Here is a 20,336-nt window from a genome sequence, read left to right as displayed (position 1 = left end):
TCTCCAGGGGATCTTCCCAACCCAGGGATCAAAACAGCGTATCTGGCATTGGCAGGCAGATTTTTTTTATGACGGAGCCACCTGGGGAGCTCCATTATGTATAACAAGTAAAACATAAAGGACAGAGATAGGAGATCAATTTATATTAAAATGCAAGCTTTCTATATTTTCCTTGAAGCTGTAACATTATTATCTCTGATAGGAGGACTATACTTATGTTAGTGATGCATATTACAAACCATAGGAAAACCATTATAAATAAGCGAAAAAAAGAAAGAAAGAAAAAAACCCAAAGCTAAATAGTGAACAGGAAACCTAAAGTTCTTTTCTAAAAATTTTATTGACATATAATTGATTTCCATTGTTGTTCTAATCTCTGCTGTATAGCAGTGGCTCAGTTATACATATACATTATATATATATATATATTCTTTTTCATATTCTTTCCCATTATACTTTATCACAGGATATTGACTACAGTTCCCTGGGCTATACAACAGAATCTTATTGTCTATCCATCAGTCATTTTAATAATAAAAAACAGCAGGGAAAGAGGAATGAGAAAAAAGTGGGGAACAAAGCAAATAATAAACTGGCAAATCTGTTTTTCCCTCAAAATATGTCACATTTGTCATGGATTTTTTATAACTTATCTTAATGACAGTTGTTAAATTAGGTAGAAAATGACCCCCATTTGTCCTGCTTTACAGATAGGTAGCTGAAACATAAAGAAGGTAAATGATTTCTCCTGGGTTATACTCTCTGAGCATTTGATAAATACTTGTTGTCAACAGAAGATGAACTGGTTTCGCCTCTGTACATCAATTCCAGCTGTTGACAGGTGAATGTGATATTTACCAATGAATTAAACATAGGGAAGAATGTATAAAATATGTGTCCAAAAGAATGATTCTAGCTATTTAGGTATCTTTGGTTACTTCAGTGCTAACAACTGTGTCATTTTATTTTTTGGTTTTCATTTTGTTGTTGTTGTTGTTGTTGTTGCTGTTGTTTTAAGGAAGCTCTTTCCTCAAAGTCAATATGACCAGCATTTTAACAAGAACAGTCTCATCAGTATCAATGAAAACATATCCAAGTTAAAATTTTGGGGTTTCATTTTCTAACTTGAGATTGACTTTAAAGACTTCCATTCAAACAATTTTTGTTGCTGTCTTTGTTCAGTCTTCCCGTCATGTCTAACTCTTTGCAACCCCATGGACTGCAGCACACCAGGCCTCCCTGTCCCTTACCATCTCCCAGAATTTGCCCAAGTTCATGTTCATTGCATTGGTGATGCTGTCCAACCATCTCATCCTCTGACGCCCTCTGCTCCTTCTGCACTCCATCTTTCCCAGCATCATGGACTTTTCCAATGAGTCGTCTGTTTGCATCAGATGACCAAAATACTGGAGTTTCAGAATCAGTCCTTCCAAAGAATATTCAGGGTTGATCTCCCTTAAGATTGACTGTTTTGATCTCCTTGCTTTCCAAAGGACTTTCAGGAGTCTTCTCCAGAATTCTACCTTCTTTATATGGCCCAGCTCTCACAACTGTACGTGATCGCTGGGAAGACCATAGCCTTGACCTTTGTCGGCAGAGTAATGTCTCTACTTTTCAACACACTATCTAGATTTGTCATAGCTTTCCTGCCAAGAAGCAATTGTCTTCTGATTTCATGGCTGAAGTCACCATCCACAGTGATTCTGGAGCCCAAGAAGAGGAAATCTGTCACTACCTCCACCTTTTCCCCTTCTATTTGTCATGCAGTAATGGGGCTGGATGCCATGATCTTGTAGGGCTTCCCCAGTGGCTCAGATGGTAAAGTGTCTGCCTGCAATGTGGGAGACCTGGGTTCGATCCCTGGGTTGGGAAGATCCCCTAGAGAAGGAAATGGCAACCCACTTTAGTACTCTTGCCTGGAAAATTACGTGGACAGAGGAGCCTTGTAGGCTATAGTCCATGGGGTCACAAAGAGTCAGACACGACTGACTGACTTCACTTCAGTGGGGCCGGATGCCATGATCTTAGTTTTTTTTAACTGGTTGCCAAATATATTTTATAGATATATTGTAGTATCTTACTCATGTTCTTCTAATAATAGTATTTTTGCTTAGAACTTAGATGCAGAAACAAAGTTACAGGTATGTTAAGCAACCTAGCCAAGGTCAAAGGGCCCATAGTTGGTTTTTTAGTTTGAAGCATGCAGTTATAAAGTATGAAGCTGTACTTCATCCTCATATAGTTGCTGCAGGGGGAGTCCAAGAACACTGAAAAATTGATTTTACATAAGCTAATTTACAGAATTTATCCATGTAAATAAATAAATAAAATAGCTAGTGGGAAGCTGCTGTTTAGAACAGGAAGTTCAGCTTGGTGCTCTGTGATGACCTCGAGGGGTGGGATGGGGAGGTGGGGGTGACAGGGAAGTCCAAGTTGCACCTTTAAACATGTTAGCATTTATCTTATGTTCAAAACTTGCGAATTTGTTTCAAAGAACATAAAAGCCATTAGTGGAGCTGTTGTAATTCCATAGTGTTAACATATTCTATTATTTTTATTTCTCTATAATTACCAATGATGTGTGTCCTTTTGTTCATTAAGCATTTTTTCTTCATTATTTGGCTTTTAAAGGGGTAATTAAATCTTCTGTGAGTTTCTTGATATTTACTAGGCAGAACCATATTAATTAGTATAAGAAAGCTTTTAAGGTGCCCTTAAATCTCTTAAAGCAGATTCTGATTTGATACTGCCCATTTCTTTCCCTCCTTATCCTTTGATAAGGTTTATGCTGTTTCCAGATATTTACTTTGGGTTTTTCAGGACAGAATCAGGAAGATGGGGAGGGGGAAGAAAGTCATGGATGAGCTAAAGACAGAAGAGTTTTCTGTCCTCCAAGGATAGAAAGACTGTGTAGGTCAGGAAATGCAATGAAAGAAAAAAAGAAAGTTTTGGGGACTTTGGCGGGTAAAATTTTTGTTGACCTCATATTCCTCTTCTGATATATAAAGACATGTAAAAAACATGAAAATTGACATTTGAAGTAATTAATATTGCATAATGATACTGTTTTGTTTTGCTTTTTTTTTTTCCAAAAAAGAATGTTAGAAAAGGAATTCTTGTTGCCTTGGCCTCAATGGGGTTTCATTCTTATATTAGTACTAAGTTTCAATATTGATCAGCTGATCATCAGTTTGAAGATAGCCTCATAAGATATTCACATTATAACCCAGAGAAAATGCAAGACATAAAATGATAAACTGAGTATAAAATTTAATATGAGAGAGAAGAAAATGCAGAAATAGCTAAGCTTAGTATTGATGATAATGATGGCTAAAAGAATATAACACAGTTTTGAGGAGGAAGCAGTCAGTTCCACCTGGGAAGATATTAAAGATTTCATTGTACATTTTAGGTAATCTTTTTGTTGTATTTAAAGGAGGATTGAAATTTCACCCAGTGCAAGTTACAAATACCATTTTGAGAAAGAGTAAGTCATCTATTTTGGCTGGAATATAGGGTTTGTGTGTCTATGGTGGGGGGTGGTTCTCAGTCATGTCTGACTCTCTACAGCCCATAGGCTCCTCTGTCCATGGAGTTTACCAGGCAAGAATCCTGGAGTGGGAATGCATTTCCTTCCAGTTCTTCCCCACCCAGGGATCAAAACTACATCACTTGTGTCTCCTGTACTAGTAAGCAGATTCTTTACCACCAGTGCCACCTGGGAGGCCTGGAATACAGGGTATGTATTAGGATAAAAAGTGCTTAAAAAAAAAGAGATAGGAATCAAACTTGAGTAGCTTTAGATATACGGCTTAGGAGACCAAATTTCATTCAACAGATAATGCAACCTTTTGAACATGGGAAGAAAGTGACTAAAGTAACATGTAAGATGTATTTGATAGTGATGTGTAGGGTACTTGACAAATCACAGCCATAATGCTGGCTGTCCTATTCACAATGTGTCTTGTGTTAAATATCCACAGCAATGTCTGATTTTACCAACATACAACCTTGACTTTCCCCATAAACTAAAATTTTCAGATGAACTTCACTGATTACTTTATAGAAAACAATATAATATAATGCTTAAGGCAAAAATTTAAACCTTGGTCAGTTTCTTTAATTTCAACTTTCTTATCTTCAAATGATCATGATATTGTATATTGCATAGATTTTTTAAGAATTAAATGTTATATATATGAAGTTTAGAATAGCACCTGATAGAAAATAAGCAAGTTAAAAATATTAACTTTTATTAAGATATTGTAGAAAGGGAACCAAAAATAAATTTAGTAGGACCTAATCTGGTGAAAACTTCCTATTTAAAAAATCGTAAAGCAGTGTTAATCATTCAGTCATGTCCAACTCTTTGCCACCCTGTGGACTGAAGTCTGCCAGGCTCCTCTGTCCATGGACTTCTCCAGGCAAGAATACTAGAGTGGGTAGCCATTAAAATATCATTTGTAACAGATATCATAAGATCTATTCTAATGAGAACTTTCTATCAGTAGGAATTGCTCTCCTGCAGTTGCAAATGGATGCTTTGACCAATTGAAGATGGTATCAGTCAAAAAAAGTCAAAGAAACTTCTCTCTTTCTTATCTTCTGAAAGACTGCTATAAATAACACTTCTGTGGTAACACAGGCTGTCTCACAGGATGCAAAGGAATTGCTATGAAAATCTTTTCCTTTGCAGAGCTCTGGCTTGGAAATCCCAATATAGGGATCTTTATAGGTAACTCCATGCTAATTTATTCTCTAGAGAGGAGAAATATTTGAAGATCAATGTCATCTCAACAAAAAGAATGATATTGAAATAACTTCCCTGAAGCAGAGAAAGAGAAGGGAGAGATAAAATTTTGGTTAGGAAGGCTGCAACAAAATATACCTATATAAAACAGGCAAAATAGAATAGATACACTACTAAAGTTCACACTTTAGATAAAATAAGAAATATTAAACACTATAGAAATCTGTAATATGCCAAATAGAAATATATTGTCAATATACAAATTTTGTTGTATCATACCAATGTATTGTTGGTATGAGACAGTGACTATATTAATACAGAATGTATTAATTAAGACTGTAAACTCTTGGTGAAAGAGAAAAGTAAAAACATGTTTTGTAGAAAAAAGTGATGTGAAAATTTCCACCTCCAGTCTCCCACATATACATACATAAATGAGAGTAAAATGCCTGTCAAGGTTTCAAAATGACTTCTATTATTCAAACTGCAAATCCTTAGTCATTTTAGTTATGACCGCCAGCCATCATTTTAATTAATCTTTTTAGTATGATACCCTATTTTCACCACCCTACTTATCAGAGCTCTCTTTAGGCAATTAACCTTGTATTAGATGAAAATGCTCATCAGAGACACACATCTCAATCATCTTATTATATTTGCAGTGATATTTTGATTTTAGGTTAAAAATTCTGTTTCCATCAAGGGTTATTAGCAGCTGCAATAGAAACTGACTCAGGGTAATTAAATTCGTAAGGGAAATTATTGGAAGACTATGAGGTAGCTTCCAGAACAACTTAGAAATATCTGGGGAAAGAGACTTGGCTTTCTGGCCTGTGACCTGAAGAGCTAGGCAGTCAGAACTAAACTGTAACCTACATCTCAATAATGGAATGGTTAAGTTGTCATGTCATGACTGAGAATGAGATAGTCTTACTAACGCTATCATTATAGCCAAGAGGAAACCTTTACTATGTCATTACCCACCATAGATTCAGATTCTATGTGGAAACTGTCATGGATTGAATCCCCCCTTTTCTCCCAATTCATTTCTGAAAGGCTTAACACTCATTGGGACTGTATTTGACAGGCTTTAAGGTAGGCTTGTGTGTGTTAAGTTGCTAAGTCATGTCCTACTCTTTGTGACCCCAGGAACTGCAGCATGTCAGGCTTCCCTGAAGTTTGCTCAAACTCATGTCCACTGAGTCAGTGATGCCATACAACCATCTCTTCTTCTGCTACCCTCTTTCCCTACTGCCCTCAGTCTTTCCCAGCATCAGGGTCTTTTCCAATGAGTCAGTTCTTCACATCATATGGACAAAGTATTGGAGCTTCAGCTTCAGCATCAGTCCTTCCAATGAATACTAGAGTTGATTTCCTTCAACACTGACTGCTTTGATTTCCTTGCTGTCCAAGGGACTCTCAAGTCTTCTCCAGCACCACAGTTTGAAAGCATCAGTTCTTCAGTGCTCAGCTTTATGGTCCAACTCTAATATCCATACAGGAGTAATGAAAAAAACATAGCTTTGACTATATGGATATTTGGTAGCAAAGTGATGTCTCTGCTTTTTACTCTGCTGTCTAGGTTTGTCATAGCTTTTCTTCCAAGGAGTAAATGTTTTTTGACTTCATGGCTGCAGGACCATCTGCAGTGATTTTGGAGCCCAAGAAAATAAAGCCTGTCCCTGTTTCCAGTTTTTCCTCTTCTGTTTGTCATGAAGTGATGAGACAAGATGCTATGATTTTGGCTTTTGAATGTTGACTTTTTTTTCCCATTTATTTTTATTAGTTGGAGGTTAATTAGTTTACAATATTGTAGTGGTTTTTGTCATACATTGACTTGAATTACCTATGGATTTACATGTATTCCCCATCCCGATCCCCCCTCCCACCTCCCTCTCTACCTGATCCCTCTGGGTCTTCCCAGTGCACCAGCCCAGAGCACTTGTCTCATGCATCCAGCCTGGGCTGGTGATCTGTTTCACCCTAGATAATATACATGTTTCGATGCTGTTCTCTTGAAACATCCCACCCTCACCTTCTCCCACAGAGTCCAAAAGCCTGTTCTGTACATCTGTGTCTCTTTTTCTGCTTTGCATATAGGGTTATCATTACCATCTTTCTAAATTCCATATATATGTGTTAGTATACTGTAATGGTCTTTATCTTTCTGACTTACTTCACTCTGTATAATGGGCTCCAGTTTCATCCATCTCATTAGAACTGATTCAAATGAATTCTTTTTAATGGCTGAGTAATATTCCATTGTGTATATGTACCACAGCTTCCATATCCATTCGTCTGCTGATGGGCATCTAGGTTGCTTCCATGTTCTGGCTATTATAAACAGTGCTGCGATGAACATTGGGGTGCACATGCCTCTTTCAATTCTGGTTTCCTCAGTGTGTATGCCCAGAAGTGGGATTGCTGGGTCATATGGCAATTCTATTTCCAGGTTTTAAGAAATCTCCACACTGTTTTCCATAGTGGCTGTACTAGTTTGCATTCCCTCCAACAGTGTAAGAGGGTTCCCTTTTCTCCACAGCCTCTCCAGCATTTATTGCTTGTAGACTTTTGGATAGCAGCCATCCTGAGTGGCGTGTAATGGTACCTCATTGTGGTTTTGATTTGCATTTCTCTGATAATGAGTGATGTTGAGCATCTTTTCATGTGTTTGTTAGCCATCTGTATGTCTTCTTTGGAGAAATGTCTGTTTAGTTCTTTGGCCCATTTTTTGATTGGGTCATTTATTTTTCTGGAGTTGAGCTGCAGGAGTTGCTTGTATATTTTTGAGATTAATCCTTTGTCTGTTTCCTCATTTGCTATTATTTTCTCCCATTCTGAGGGCTGTCTTTTCACCTTGCTTATAGTTTCCTTTGTTGTGCAAAAGCTTTTAAGTTTCATTAGGTCCCATTTGTTTATTTTTGCTTTTGTTTCTAATATTCTGGGAGGTGGGTCATAGAGGATCCTGCTGTGATTTATGTCGGAGAGTGTTTTGCCTGTTCTCCTCTAGGAGTTTTATAGTTTCTGGTCTTACATTTAGATCTTTAATCCATTTTGAGTTTATTTTTGTGTATGGTGTTAGAAAGTGTTCTAGTTTCATTCTTTTACAAGTGGTTGACCAGTTTTCCCAGCACCACTTGTTAAAGAGGTTGTCTTTTTTCCATTGAATTTTAAGCCAGCTTTTTCACGTTCCTCTCTCTCTTTTCACATTCCTCTCTCTCTTTCATCGAGAGGCTCTTTAGTTACTCTTCAGTTTCTGCCACTAGAGGGGTATCATTTCTACATCTGAGGTTGTTAATATTTCTCCCAGCAATCTTGATTCCAGCTTGTGCTTTATCCAGCCTGGCATTTCTCATGATAAACATTTAATAGAAGTTAAATAAGCAAGGTGACAACATACAGCCTTGATGTACTCCATTCCCAAGTTGGAACCAGTTGGTTGTTCCATGTCTAGGTCTAACTGTAGCTTCTTGACCTGCATACAGGTTTCTCAGGAGGCAGGTAAGGTGGTCTGGTATTTCCAGCTCTTTAAGTATTTTCCACACTTTGTTGTGATCCACAGTCAAAGGTTTTAACATAGTCAATGAAGCAGAGGAAGTAGATGTTTTTCTGGAAATCTCTTGCTTTTTCGATGATCCAGTGGATGTTGGCAATTTGAGCTATGGTTCCTCTGCCTTTTCTAAATCCAGCTTGAACATTTGGAAGTTCTCAGTTCACATACTGTTGAAGCCAACTTGAAGGATTTTGAACATTACTTTGCTAGCATATGAGATGAATACAATTGTGCGGTAGTTTGAACATTGTTTGGCATTGCCTTTCTTTGGCATTGGAATGGAAAGTGACCTTTTCCAGTCTTGTGGCAACTGCTGAGTTTTCCAATTTTGTTGGCATATTGACCGCAGCACTTTCATAGCATCATCTTTTAGGATTTGAAATAGCTCAATTGGAATTCCATCACCTCCACTAGCTTTGTTAATACTAATAATTCCTAAGGCCCAGTTGACTTCACACTCCAGGATGTCTAGCTCTAGATGAGTGCCCACACCATCATGGTTATTTGGGTCATTAAGACCATTTTTGGATAACTCTTCTGTCTATTATTGCTACCTCCTCTTAATCTCCTCTGCATCTGTTAAGTCCTTGCTATTTTTATCATTTATTGTGCCCATCTTTGCATGAAATGTTCCCTTGGTAGCTCTAATTTTTTGAAGAGATCTCTATTCTTTCCCATTCTATTATTTTCCTGTATTTCTTTGCATTGTTCACTTAAGAAGGCTTTGTTATCTCTTCTTGCTATTCTTTGAAACTCTGCACTCAGTTGGCATATTTTTCCTTTTCTCCTTTGCCTTTCACTTCTCTTCTTTTCTCAGATATTTGTAAGGCCTCCTCGGACAACCATTTTGGCTTCTTGCATTTCTTTTTCTTTGGGATGTCTTAATGGAGGTGATTAAGGTTAAATGAGGTCATTAGGGTGTGGCCCTAATCTAATAGGCTTGGCATTCCTGTAAGAAGAGGTAAAAGACACGAAAGAGCCTTCACTCTCTTTTGCATAAGCATAGAGAAGAGGCCATGTGAGGACACAGTAAGAAGGTTATTTTTATAACCTTTAATAAAATGATTTTCTGCAAAAATCAGGAAGAATGTCTCCCCAGAAATCAATCTTATGGCACCTTTATCTTTGACTTCTAGCCTCCAGAACTGTGAGAAAATAAATTTCTGTTGTTTCAGCCACCCAGTCTTTTCTATTGCTATGGCTGTACACGTTGACTAATACAGGTCAGAACTGGACTTGAAAAACATGCCTACACTCTGATATCATTGACGTTGTGGGGAAAGTGCATGTCTGGGCTTCTGGGCTTCTGTAATGAGTGCTGAGCCCAATTGCTTGCCAAGGCACACAGAAGGGGAAATTACTCCAACATGGAGAAACAACAGTCAAAAAGGGAAACACATGTATAATGCAATGTCTTTGACCAAATGGTATTGCTTGTCTCCATTAGTGGCTCAGTCGTGTCTGACTCTTTGAGACCCCATGGGCTATCACCGACCAGGCTCCTCTGTGCGTGGAATTCTCCAGGTAAGCATATTGGAGTGGGTTGCGATTCCCTTCCCCAGGGGATCTTCCTAACCCAGGTATCGAATCTGGCTCTCCTGCATTGCAGGCAGATTCTTTCACATCTGAGCCACCAGAGAAGCCCATTGCTCACAAAAATACAAAATATAATATGATCTTGTTTTCCATGCTTTAAAACAAGGGAGTCATACTGGATAAAATATTTTTCAAAATATTTAGTGATAAAACAATCATATGGGCCAAAATATCTTGGTACTCAAGGCATTACTTTTTATCTATTTATTTTTTAATTAGAAGAAAATTGCTTTACAATGTGTTGGTTTCTGCCATAAAACAACGTGAATCAGTCATAATTATACATGTACCAGCCTCCTGGATCCTCCTACCCCTTCTCCCATCCCATCCCATCCCTCTAAGCCATCACAGAATGCCAGGCTGGGCTCCCTGTGGTATATAGCAACTTCTCACTAGCTACCAGTTTTACACAAGATAGTGAGCATATGTCAATGCCACTTCTTCCATTTCAAGGCATTACTTTTAAGTGCTCCTTTTTAAAGGAAAATGTACAACATTTCTGGATGTAAAAAGTATTTGTGTGTCAACTTTGTCATCTAAAATAGTGTATCTAAAAGGCTTCTTTTTGGAAAGAGAAAACAGTCATACTAATGTAAATATTAATAACCGTTTGTGTCATTAAATGTAACTCCCGAATGACAAGACATTCTTCAGTAGCTGTAGTTACTGCTCAGTTCTGTTTTTTTCTGGTGCTGGTGGCTCTGTGTTCAGTATAGTCAGGCCTGTTAGAAGCAGCACAAATAGAAATGGGGAATCTCTAGGCTTTCCAAGTGGCTCAGTAGTATAAGAATCTGCCTGCCAATGTAGAAGATGCAGGTTCGGTCCCAGGGTTGGGAAGATCCCCTGGAGGAGACAACAGCAACCTGCTCCAGTATTTCTTTCCTGGAAAGCTCCATGGACGGAGGAGCCTGGAGGGCTGCAGGCCATGGGGTTACAAAGAGTTAGACTGAAAATGCATGCACCTCACAACTAAGTGAGGTAATAGAGCTCACAGATCCTCTGTACTCTCTCCAGCAATCTCCAATGGCATGGGTATTAATGTTAAGGTACATGTTGAAACATCAATAAAATGTATTTTTATGTATCAAATTATGAGACATTAAAAAAATCCAAATGCAAAGTATTAGTGAGAATGTTTGAAAATACGTGTAACTCTATGGCTGATTCATATCAATGTATGACAAAACCCACTGGGAAAAAAAAAGTTTTATATTCCTGAAGGCTGTTTAAACTAGTAACATATTTCTGACTTCAATAGGCAATAAATTTAAAATTTCCATATGCTTTAAAGTAGCAATGTCACTTCTTTACATTTATTTTAAGAAAGTTATAAGAGAGAAACATGTAATTGAATAATGTCTTAGTCCAGGCTGCTCCAACAAAATATCACAGATTGTGTAACTTACAAACAAATCGATTTCTCACAGTTTTAGAGACTGGATCTCCAAGACCAGGGTGTCAGCATGGTGGGGTGAAGGCGATCTTCTGGGTCCAAGAATTTTCCTGTATCATATCATCATGTGGCATGAAAATGGGAAGGGAATTCCCAGGCCTCCTATGAGGACACTAGCCTCATTCATAATGACTCCACCTACATGACCAAAGCATCTCCCAAGACCCTACTTCCTAATACCATCACTTTGGGTACCAGGACATCAACATATGAATTTGGGGGACACATTTAAACCATAGTCAGTGAGAATGTTCATTGCCATAGAATTTATATTAGGGGAAAACTCAAACTAAATGTCCAAAAATGAGGGAGTATGTTAAAAAGTTATGATATATATATGTTCAGAAAATAGATGTGTACTCAGACATTAAAACTATATTTTCTAAGGACACTAGGATGTTGGAGAGATCTCAAGATACAGCACTAAGTTAACAAAATTAAAAGTTACGAACTTTTAAAATGAACAGATATTTATTAAGAATGTAGGGTGTACCATAAGTATTGTTCTAAGAGCTGAAGCTAGAACAGTAATCCATACAAGGCACCCTTGCCCTGTGGAGCTGACATTCTATTCAGTGGAGTCTAGACTGTCAAATGATCCTAAGTGTCACAGATAAAAATAAAGCTGAGGCAACAACAAATGAAGGACAGGGTGACACCCTAATTTTCACCAAGTAAGGTCAGAGAAAGCCTTACTGAAAAGTTGACCTTTACAAAATCTTGGGAGAAGAGAACATGTGGAGTGACACATGAGATTGGAAGAACAAGGAACTTTCCAGTAGGGAGAAAAGCAATTGCAAAGGATTCCAATGGGGAGAAAAAGAAATGCAAATGTGAAGATTAATATGTTCAGAAATACTATTGAAGGAACCTGCACATCACATATGATTTTTTTAAATACTTTTCATAATAAATTCAACTAAAACAAGAAAAAAATATTCTTTAAAGACTGATGTGTTCGAGTGACTGAGGTAATTAACAGCTTTCCTGTTATTCAATATTCAACACCTGCAATAAAATGAGTATGTGCAAAGAACAAAAATAAAAGATTATTTGTTCCACAGAGTTATAATCTTCATGGATATCCTGCAACAGTAAACCTGAAAAACTATACATAATAAAATTGTAAAACTCTTAATTAAAATGTTGAACTAAAAAGTCTTTATAGATAAAATTTTAAGGACCTTTAAAATATAAAATTGAGCTTATCTCTGATTTCACTGGCTTGACAAAATTAACCTAGGAACAAAAATATAATCCTTTTCCACAGCTTCATGTAGGTACAAAGTAGAAAACATTACAGGTTCATTAAGAAGTACGACTTTTTAATGTTTCATTAAAACTAAGATTTATCTTACTAATTATAGACCATCAGCTTGAATTACATCAAGGCATATGTTTTGGAAATAGTTTTACTATGTACATGGATTTTTTTCAAGTCTTCCATGAGGTCAATTTTGCAAAGCAGTAACAGGACCAACCTGCTTTGCTCTGGGAGGGGCTGAGTGCATCACTCAGCATGTTTGTGTTGGCTAATAACGTGACCTGTCTAGCTAGGACCAAACCAGCACCTGGCCCTGCACCTGGCCATGAAAGCCCCAAAGTCATTATCCAGAAGGTATAGTTCTGTGTGCATTTTCTATTTTAAGATGGTTAGAGAGAATCATTTAAAAAGATGAGTCTATTTTAGTTCAGTCATCTACAGCTGTATGATATTTCATGCTTTGAGGGCATAATCACTGAACGATTATCCACTGTCCTATAAGTCACAAAAATTCTCTTGTTCCCCTAAAATTTAACCTGGATGCAGTTAGAAAAGTGCATATTGAGATAATTGCTTTTTATTTTTGTCGAGTTAGTGTTGAGGACTTTTTAAAAAACTGCCTTTTGGTATAATTCAAGTGACATACTTGTATAGTTACAAATACAAAGATATGTCATAATTTTCTTCTGGAAAAATATAGGCCAGCTTTTTCTGCCTGAGAGGCAATATAGCAGAGTGGTTAACAGCACTCAAGACTTTCAAGTACAGATGTGCAGGCTGTCTACTAAACTTCTGAGAATGATGCCACTGTGACCCTGAGACTTGACTCTAAAGGTGAGCCAGTGGGTCCAAAAGGCCTCCTACGGTGCTTTCTCTATTTTTTGAAACTTTGACAAGTAAATTAATGCCTTAGTGTTTTACTTCCTTTTAATGTTAATAATATTGCCTCTTTCATAGGAGGGTTGGAAGGGTTGACTGAATTAATAAAAGTATAGTACTTCCCCTGGTGGCTCAGTCAGTAAAGAGTCTGCCCGCAATACAGGAGACCCAGGTTCGATCTCCGGGTCAGGAAGATCACTTGGAGAAGGAAATGGCAACCCGCTCCAGTATTCTTGCCTGGGCAATGCCATGGATAGAGGACCGTGGCGGGCTACAGTCCATGAGGGCTCAAAGAGTCGGACATGACTAAGTGACCACCTATCTATAGTACTTAGAAGAATTCTAGCGATATGGTCAGCAAGCAAAGGCCCAAACAAGTCTTATTCTGCAACTAGTCTTCGCAAGATTATGAAACAGGTTGTTGATGTGATAATTACAGTTCTCAGTTGAATAGTTCCCTTAGAACTTACTCCTCACTGCAACTGATATACTATAAAAGTTGGTTTCATAATTTACCTCCTGTATATTAAACCTTAAATATGAAGAACATAATAGATCCAGAGAGGTTTAGGGTATAGAATAATATGTCTAACTGATATGTAAATGCCAATGAATATTTCAAATCTTATGTGAAGATGAACTTAAAGTATACTGTTTGGAGAACATTTTATTTATGGGAAATAAGCAATCAAATATCTATTAGAATAAAATAACATTCTTTCACCAGTGCTAAAATAAAACCTGGTGGTCCCACTATAGGAGCAATATAGATAATCTTCTAGTATACTCTGAAATTGTGAGAGAAATGTGTTCTTGGCCAGAGTTACAAAAATAACATATGGATTAAGGAATAAATGCTATGCGAGTTTTAAGATAATTTATAAAGATCAATACTGGGAAAAATGTATAGGTAACTGAGAGTCAAAATAGAATATACGTTAAAGAGTTGATTACTATATTACTAATGAGTTGATAACATATAAACCATTACTATATGTTTTTCGTAAGACTATCTCAAGTAGTTGTTAGTTCTGATTCTTAAGGACTCTCAAGCAAACAGGAAGATACAAGAAGTTGTAAGTGAATTATATTATACAAATCAAGTTATTTTCTAATTATGTATTATATTTACAATTTTGTGCTTAGTCGCTGTCATATCCGACTCTTTGTGACCCCATGGAATTTAACTCACCAGGCTCCTCTGTCCATGGGGATTCTCCAGGCAAGAATACTAGAGTGGGGCACCATTTCTCCTCCAGGGGATCTTTTCAACCCAGGGATTGAACCCAGGTCTTCCTCATGTCAGGCAGATTCTTTACCCTCTCAGTCACCAGGGAAGCCCAAGAATACTACTTTCAAAAATCTTACTGTCATGTTAGATTCATAAGCTAAAATTATGTTGGTGACAATAATGTCAGAATATACATGACTTTGAGCTAGTTTAATTTTTAGAGATACTAATTCAGTCATAGTCAAAGGTTCTTTAACTCCAAACTCTACAGATTCTCTGAGTAATGAGCACATGCTTTTTATGAAATTTAAATGGATTTAATTTGCAATTATATATTAAGGTAACATTCATACTTTTATTTAGAAAGTATTTATTAGTGCCTTCTATGTTCTAGTATCATCAAAATTAAATGCACTTTCTTTCTCAAGTAGATTATATTGCATGTACTCCATAAGGGAGAAAAATGTGGAATTTATTTTTATAGTATGAGATCAATGTTTTTATGTATGGACAAAGCAACATAGAAGGAGATTTAAATAAACCTAGAGGAATCAGAGAGACCTGGAGACTTTTGAGAGAGTCTTTATTTCAGCATCCACTTAAAATAAACTGGAGGAGGAAATGGCAACCCACTCTAGTACTCTTGCCTGGAGAATCCCATGGGCAGAGGAGCCTGGTGGGCTCCAGTCCAGGGGTCGCAAAGAGTTGGGCACGACTGAGTGACTAACACACACATAAAATAAACTTATAGGGGATGTCTGATCCATACACAGAACAAGAGACTCATGGGCATAGCAGCAGCTTCTACAAACTCTTTGAAGTTCAAGACAATTACTTTATCTACCAAGAAAGACCGATGGCTTTTTCCACTACCCTTCGCTGGACACTAAGTACAATTCTCCAAAAGGCTGTGCATGTGGTCATCAGTTCTGTTTGATTTGCATAAAGTTTGTCTCAAGACTGTGTTACATACAGTATAAGCCTATTAGAGGAGAGCATTTCCAGACTGATAAAGCACTCTGTACTTCCCTGCCTGCTAAGGCATACCTGGGTGGGACCAGTATCCAAGGAGAGAACTAAGCACCTGTTTTTAGCGCTGTCTGCCAAACAACACAAATATTATGTTCTTCTGTACACACTATTTTTTAGTATACTTGGACAAAATGTGAAAGATGTAGGTGATGATTTATTTTTCTGATAGTAGAAGAATACTTTGAAATTGTGTTGCATAAAATTAATTACCTCTAATGAATTACTGTATACACTAGCAAATAAAAGGAGAATTAGGAGGCAGGGATTCAATTTATGGTCCTATTTAGCATTTGGTGACTGAATAAAAGAAAATATTTTGAAATGAATTTCAAAGTAGAAAAGTGATTTATATTCTTGAGAGACACCTGCTAGGATGCTACTAAATTGCAGAATAAATGACAACAAAAATCATCAAATCTTCCCTCTTTCATATTATATTCTTATACCGTATGGCAATAATAGTAATTTTCTCACTGTCTCTAATGTGGCTGGGCATTCTGAACCAGTTCATAATGTTTCCTCTTCACATGTACAAGCATTCACATATTGACCTAAATCCTCTCATGCTGTTCAGAAAGTGAAAAAGCAAAAGATTTTTTTCTTTATCTCCCTGATCTCATTTTCCCAGATGGTTTTAAAATTGAGTTCAAGCTGGTGTAGCACCTGTGTGGAGAGTGGGGTTGTTTTCTACAATTTATTTTTGAGTTTTCTCATCAAAGTTTTCTAATTACAGAAGCAGTATTTGGACGCAAAGAAAAACATTAAAAATTGATGAAATAACTTTAAAATTATTAAAGTGATAAAATAACTTTAAAAAATATCCACACTTTGGTTTTTCTGCCTGAACTTTTTTTGCTAGAGTTTTGGAAATATCATAGCTCAGTTGGTAAAGAATCTGCCTGTAATGCAGGAGACCACGGTTCTATTCCTAGGTCAGGAAGATACATTGGAGAAGGTACAGGCTACCCACACCAGTATTCTTGGGCTTCCCTTGTGACTCAGCTGGTAAAGAATCCTCCTGCAATGCAGGAGAACTGGGTTCGATCCCTGGGTTGGGAAGATCCCCTGGAGAAGGGAAAGGCTACCCACTCCAGTATTCTGGCCTAGAGAATTCCATGGACTATACATTCCATGGGGCCGCAAAGAGTTGGACAGGACTGAGGGACCTTCACCTTCACTTTCACCTTCATACTGAATGCATTATTATGTAATTAGAAAACAAATCAGACAGTAAGAACAATAGTAGTGATGTTGAGTTTTTACTTGATTTATGACTAAAATACTGCATGTTCTTGTCAGCAATGAGAATTTTCTATCTACTTGGTAATTAGTCAACACTCAGGAAGAATATTTTGAATGAATTCAAAAGAATGAATAAGTTTGTTCAGCACTACATGAACCATGAGTATTATCATTCCCTTATACCAGATGTTGAAGTTGGTAGTCAAAGGATCTCAGGGAGGATGAGCAACCTTTCTACCATGTTTTGATGAAAATTAATAACAGAAAATTGTTGACCTTTGTCCTATAACTAAAGATTTGTTAGAAAAGGTGAGCTTCAGTTGTATGGGAGGAAACATAAAATATTAAGAAAAAGAAAGGAATGAAGAACGGGAGGGGGCAGGGAAGAGCTATAAGAAACTTCCATGAATGAAGAATTCTGTAATGAAAGGCTTTTGAAAACAGTGAAAAACAAAACCCTTCCCCAAAGCTGATAAAAACATGGTGACTTTAAAAAAGGCTCATATTTAGACTATTCTCAGAAAAATTAATAAGGAAATAATACACTGATAACAACATTGATGTTGGTGACGTATACAAGAAATGAATGGGAGGTACAGAAAAAATGGTTATCATATTTTATATGAAAAAACTAGATAAACCAATCAGACTTTCATTTTGTAGTGTTGGAATTACCTTGTCTTAGAATGTTCATGAGGTTTTCACCTGATATCTTAAAAATTTACCAGTGAAGCAAAGCCATGGCAGTTAGATGCCAGGAACCCAACGTTCCAAATTGAACTGCCAATAATTGGGGGCAGACCACTTAAAGCTGGTCCAACTGCTGCTACCTGCCACTTAGCCTCTTTTCTGTTCCCAATCTCTCTCCTGGGTGTGTATCTGGAGAAAGCTCTAATTTGAAAAGATACATGCACCTTAATATTCACTGAAGCACTATTTACAATAGAGGATATGGGTAAAATCTATTTACAATAGTCTAGAAATGGAAAAAACCTAAATGTCCATTCATTGACAGATCAATAAAGAAGATATGGTGTGTGTGTGAGTGTGTGTGTGTGTGTGTGTGTGATGGAATATTACTCAGCCCATAAAAACAATGCCATTTCTAATAATATGGATAGAACCAGAAATTACCAGATAAAGACAAATATCATATGATACTGCTTATATGTAGAATCTAAAAAAATTTATTCACAAAACAGAAATAGACTCAGAGAAAACAAAGAAAACATAGTTATAGTTACCAAAGGAGAAAGGGGGTGGGAGAGGTACATTAGTAGTTTCCAATTAACATATGCACACTACAGTATACAAAATAGGTAACTGACAAGAACCTACTATATAGCACAGGAAATTATACATAGTATTTTGTAGTAACTTATAAAGGAAAAGAAACTAAAAATAGAATTGTCTCTCTCTCCCAACATATATATACGTATGTATATATATATATATATATATATAAATATATACATGCATTCATACATGCGTGAATTTATATGACTATAAATGAATTGGGGGCCTCTCTTGTATCTCAGATTGTAAAGAGTCTACATGCCAATGCAGGGGATCTGGGTTCGATCCCTCGGTTGGAAAGATTCACTGGAGAAGGTAATAGCAACCCAGTACAGTATTCTTGCCTGGAGAACTCCAAGAACAGAGGAGCCTGGCTGGCTATAGTCCATGGGGCCGAAAAGCACTGGACACAGCTGAGTAACTAACACTTTTACTTTTCATATACAGGAATCACTTCCTAGTACACCTGAAACAAATACAACATTGCAGATCAATTTTACTTCAATTAAAAAAATAATTTTAGTAGTAAACCAATGAGTTCTCTATAGTCAAAGTGAGTTAAATATTAAAATAGAAAGTGAAAAATACAACACTGATCTAAAAAATTTCTTAAATACAAAAAGGAAAAAGCATATTTTTATAATTTTTGCTTTCTCTTTTATATTATTTTTAAAAATCAAAAAATTCCTTCCTTTTAAATATCTTTTTAAAAATAACAATTCTAAAATTGGACCTAAGGTCATAGCAAAATTGAGCAAAAAGTACATAGTTCCCATATACCTCCTTCCCCCTGCCCAGTACACACAATCGCCTCCATTATCAAAATTCTTCGCTAGAGTGGTGATAATATTTGTTATCATCCATGAATCCACACTGACACAACAATGTCATCTAAAACTCACATTAGGGTTCAATCTTGGTGTTGTACTTTTTATGGATTTTTAATAAATATATAAGAACATCATCCATCATTATAGTTCCATAGAGAATAATTTCACCTGATCTAAAAATTATCTGTGATCTTATCTCTATTAAATTCTCTTTGCTTCTTTGTGAAATATCACTTGACTATATTTGAAGAGAAGTGAAATGAAAGTCGCTCAGTTGTGTCCAACTCTTTGTGATCCCATGGACTATACACTCCATGGAATTCTCTAGGCCAGAATACCGGAGTGGGTACAACCCCAGCCCAGGGATTGAACCTACATCTCCCGCATTACAGGTAGATTCTTTATCAGCTGAACCACAAGCGAAGCCCTGACATCTATGTGGGTCTATTTCTGAGCTCTTTTCTGTTCCATTGATCTATGTACCTATTCTTTCATCATTATCATATTTTCTTGATTCTTTTTTTAAACTGTGTTACGCAGTATGCGAGATCTTTAGCTCCCTGACCAGGGATCAAACCTGTGCCCCCTGCAGTGGAAGCACAAAGCCCTAACCACGGAACAACCAGGTATTTTCCCACACTGTCTTGATAACTGTATCATTTACCAAGTTAGGGAGTGTTAGTCCTCTGACAGTGTTCTCTTTCAATATTGAATTAGCTATTCTGGGTCTTTTGCTTTTCTATATAAACTTTAGAATAAGTCTTTTAATACCCACAAAACAACTTGTTAGGATTTTTATTGAAATTCATTAACAATATATTAATTTTTAATAAAATATTTTCATCTGAAAATTGCAAAATTGCTGATTTAAGTACTATTCAAAGAGCGAGCAAATGTCCATTTTTAAAAAATGAAACTGTTTGGGTGATACTTAATTTAGTCGTATGAAAATATTGTGCATTCACTAGTATTATATAGTAACCTAAAATCAAGGCCTTAGGGAAAGGCAATTTAAGCTTTTGTATATTCTTTTAACTAGCATATTAATCAAAATTCAAGAGACAGTCTAGTGAATACCTACACTTACATTGATTATATATAAAATACACCTAAGATGCTGAATTCCTTCCTACTAAGTAATTGGACAACATTAAAAGTTGTTTTTAACACAACCTATAACTTAAAAATACAAAGTTCAAACAATTGTATT

Source organism: Muntiacus reevesi, chromosome 6 (genome assembly GCF_963930625.1).
Source record: "Muntiacus reevesi chromosome 6, mMunRee1.1, whole genome shotgun sequence".
In the NCBI taxonomy this organism is placed as follows: Eukaryota; Metazoa; Chordata; class Mammalia; order Artiodactyla; family Cervidae; genus Muntiacus; species Muntiacus reevesi.
Note: the sequence above shows the minus strand (reverse complement) of the source record.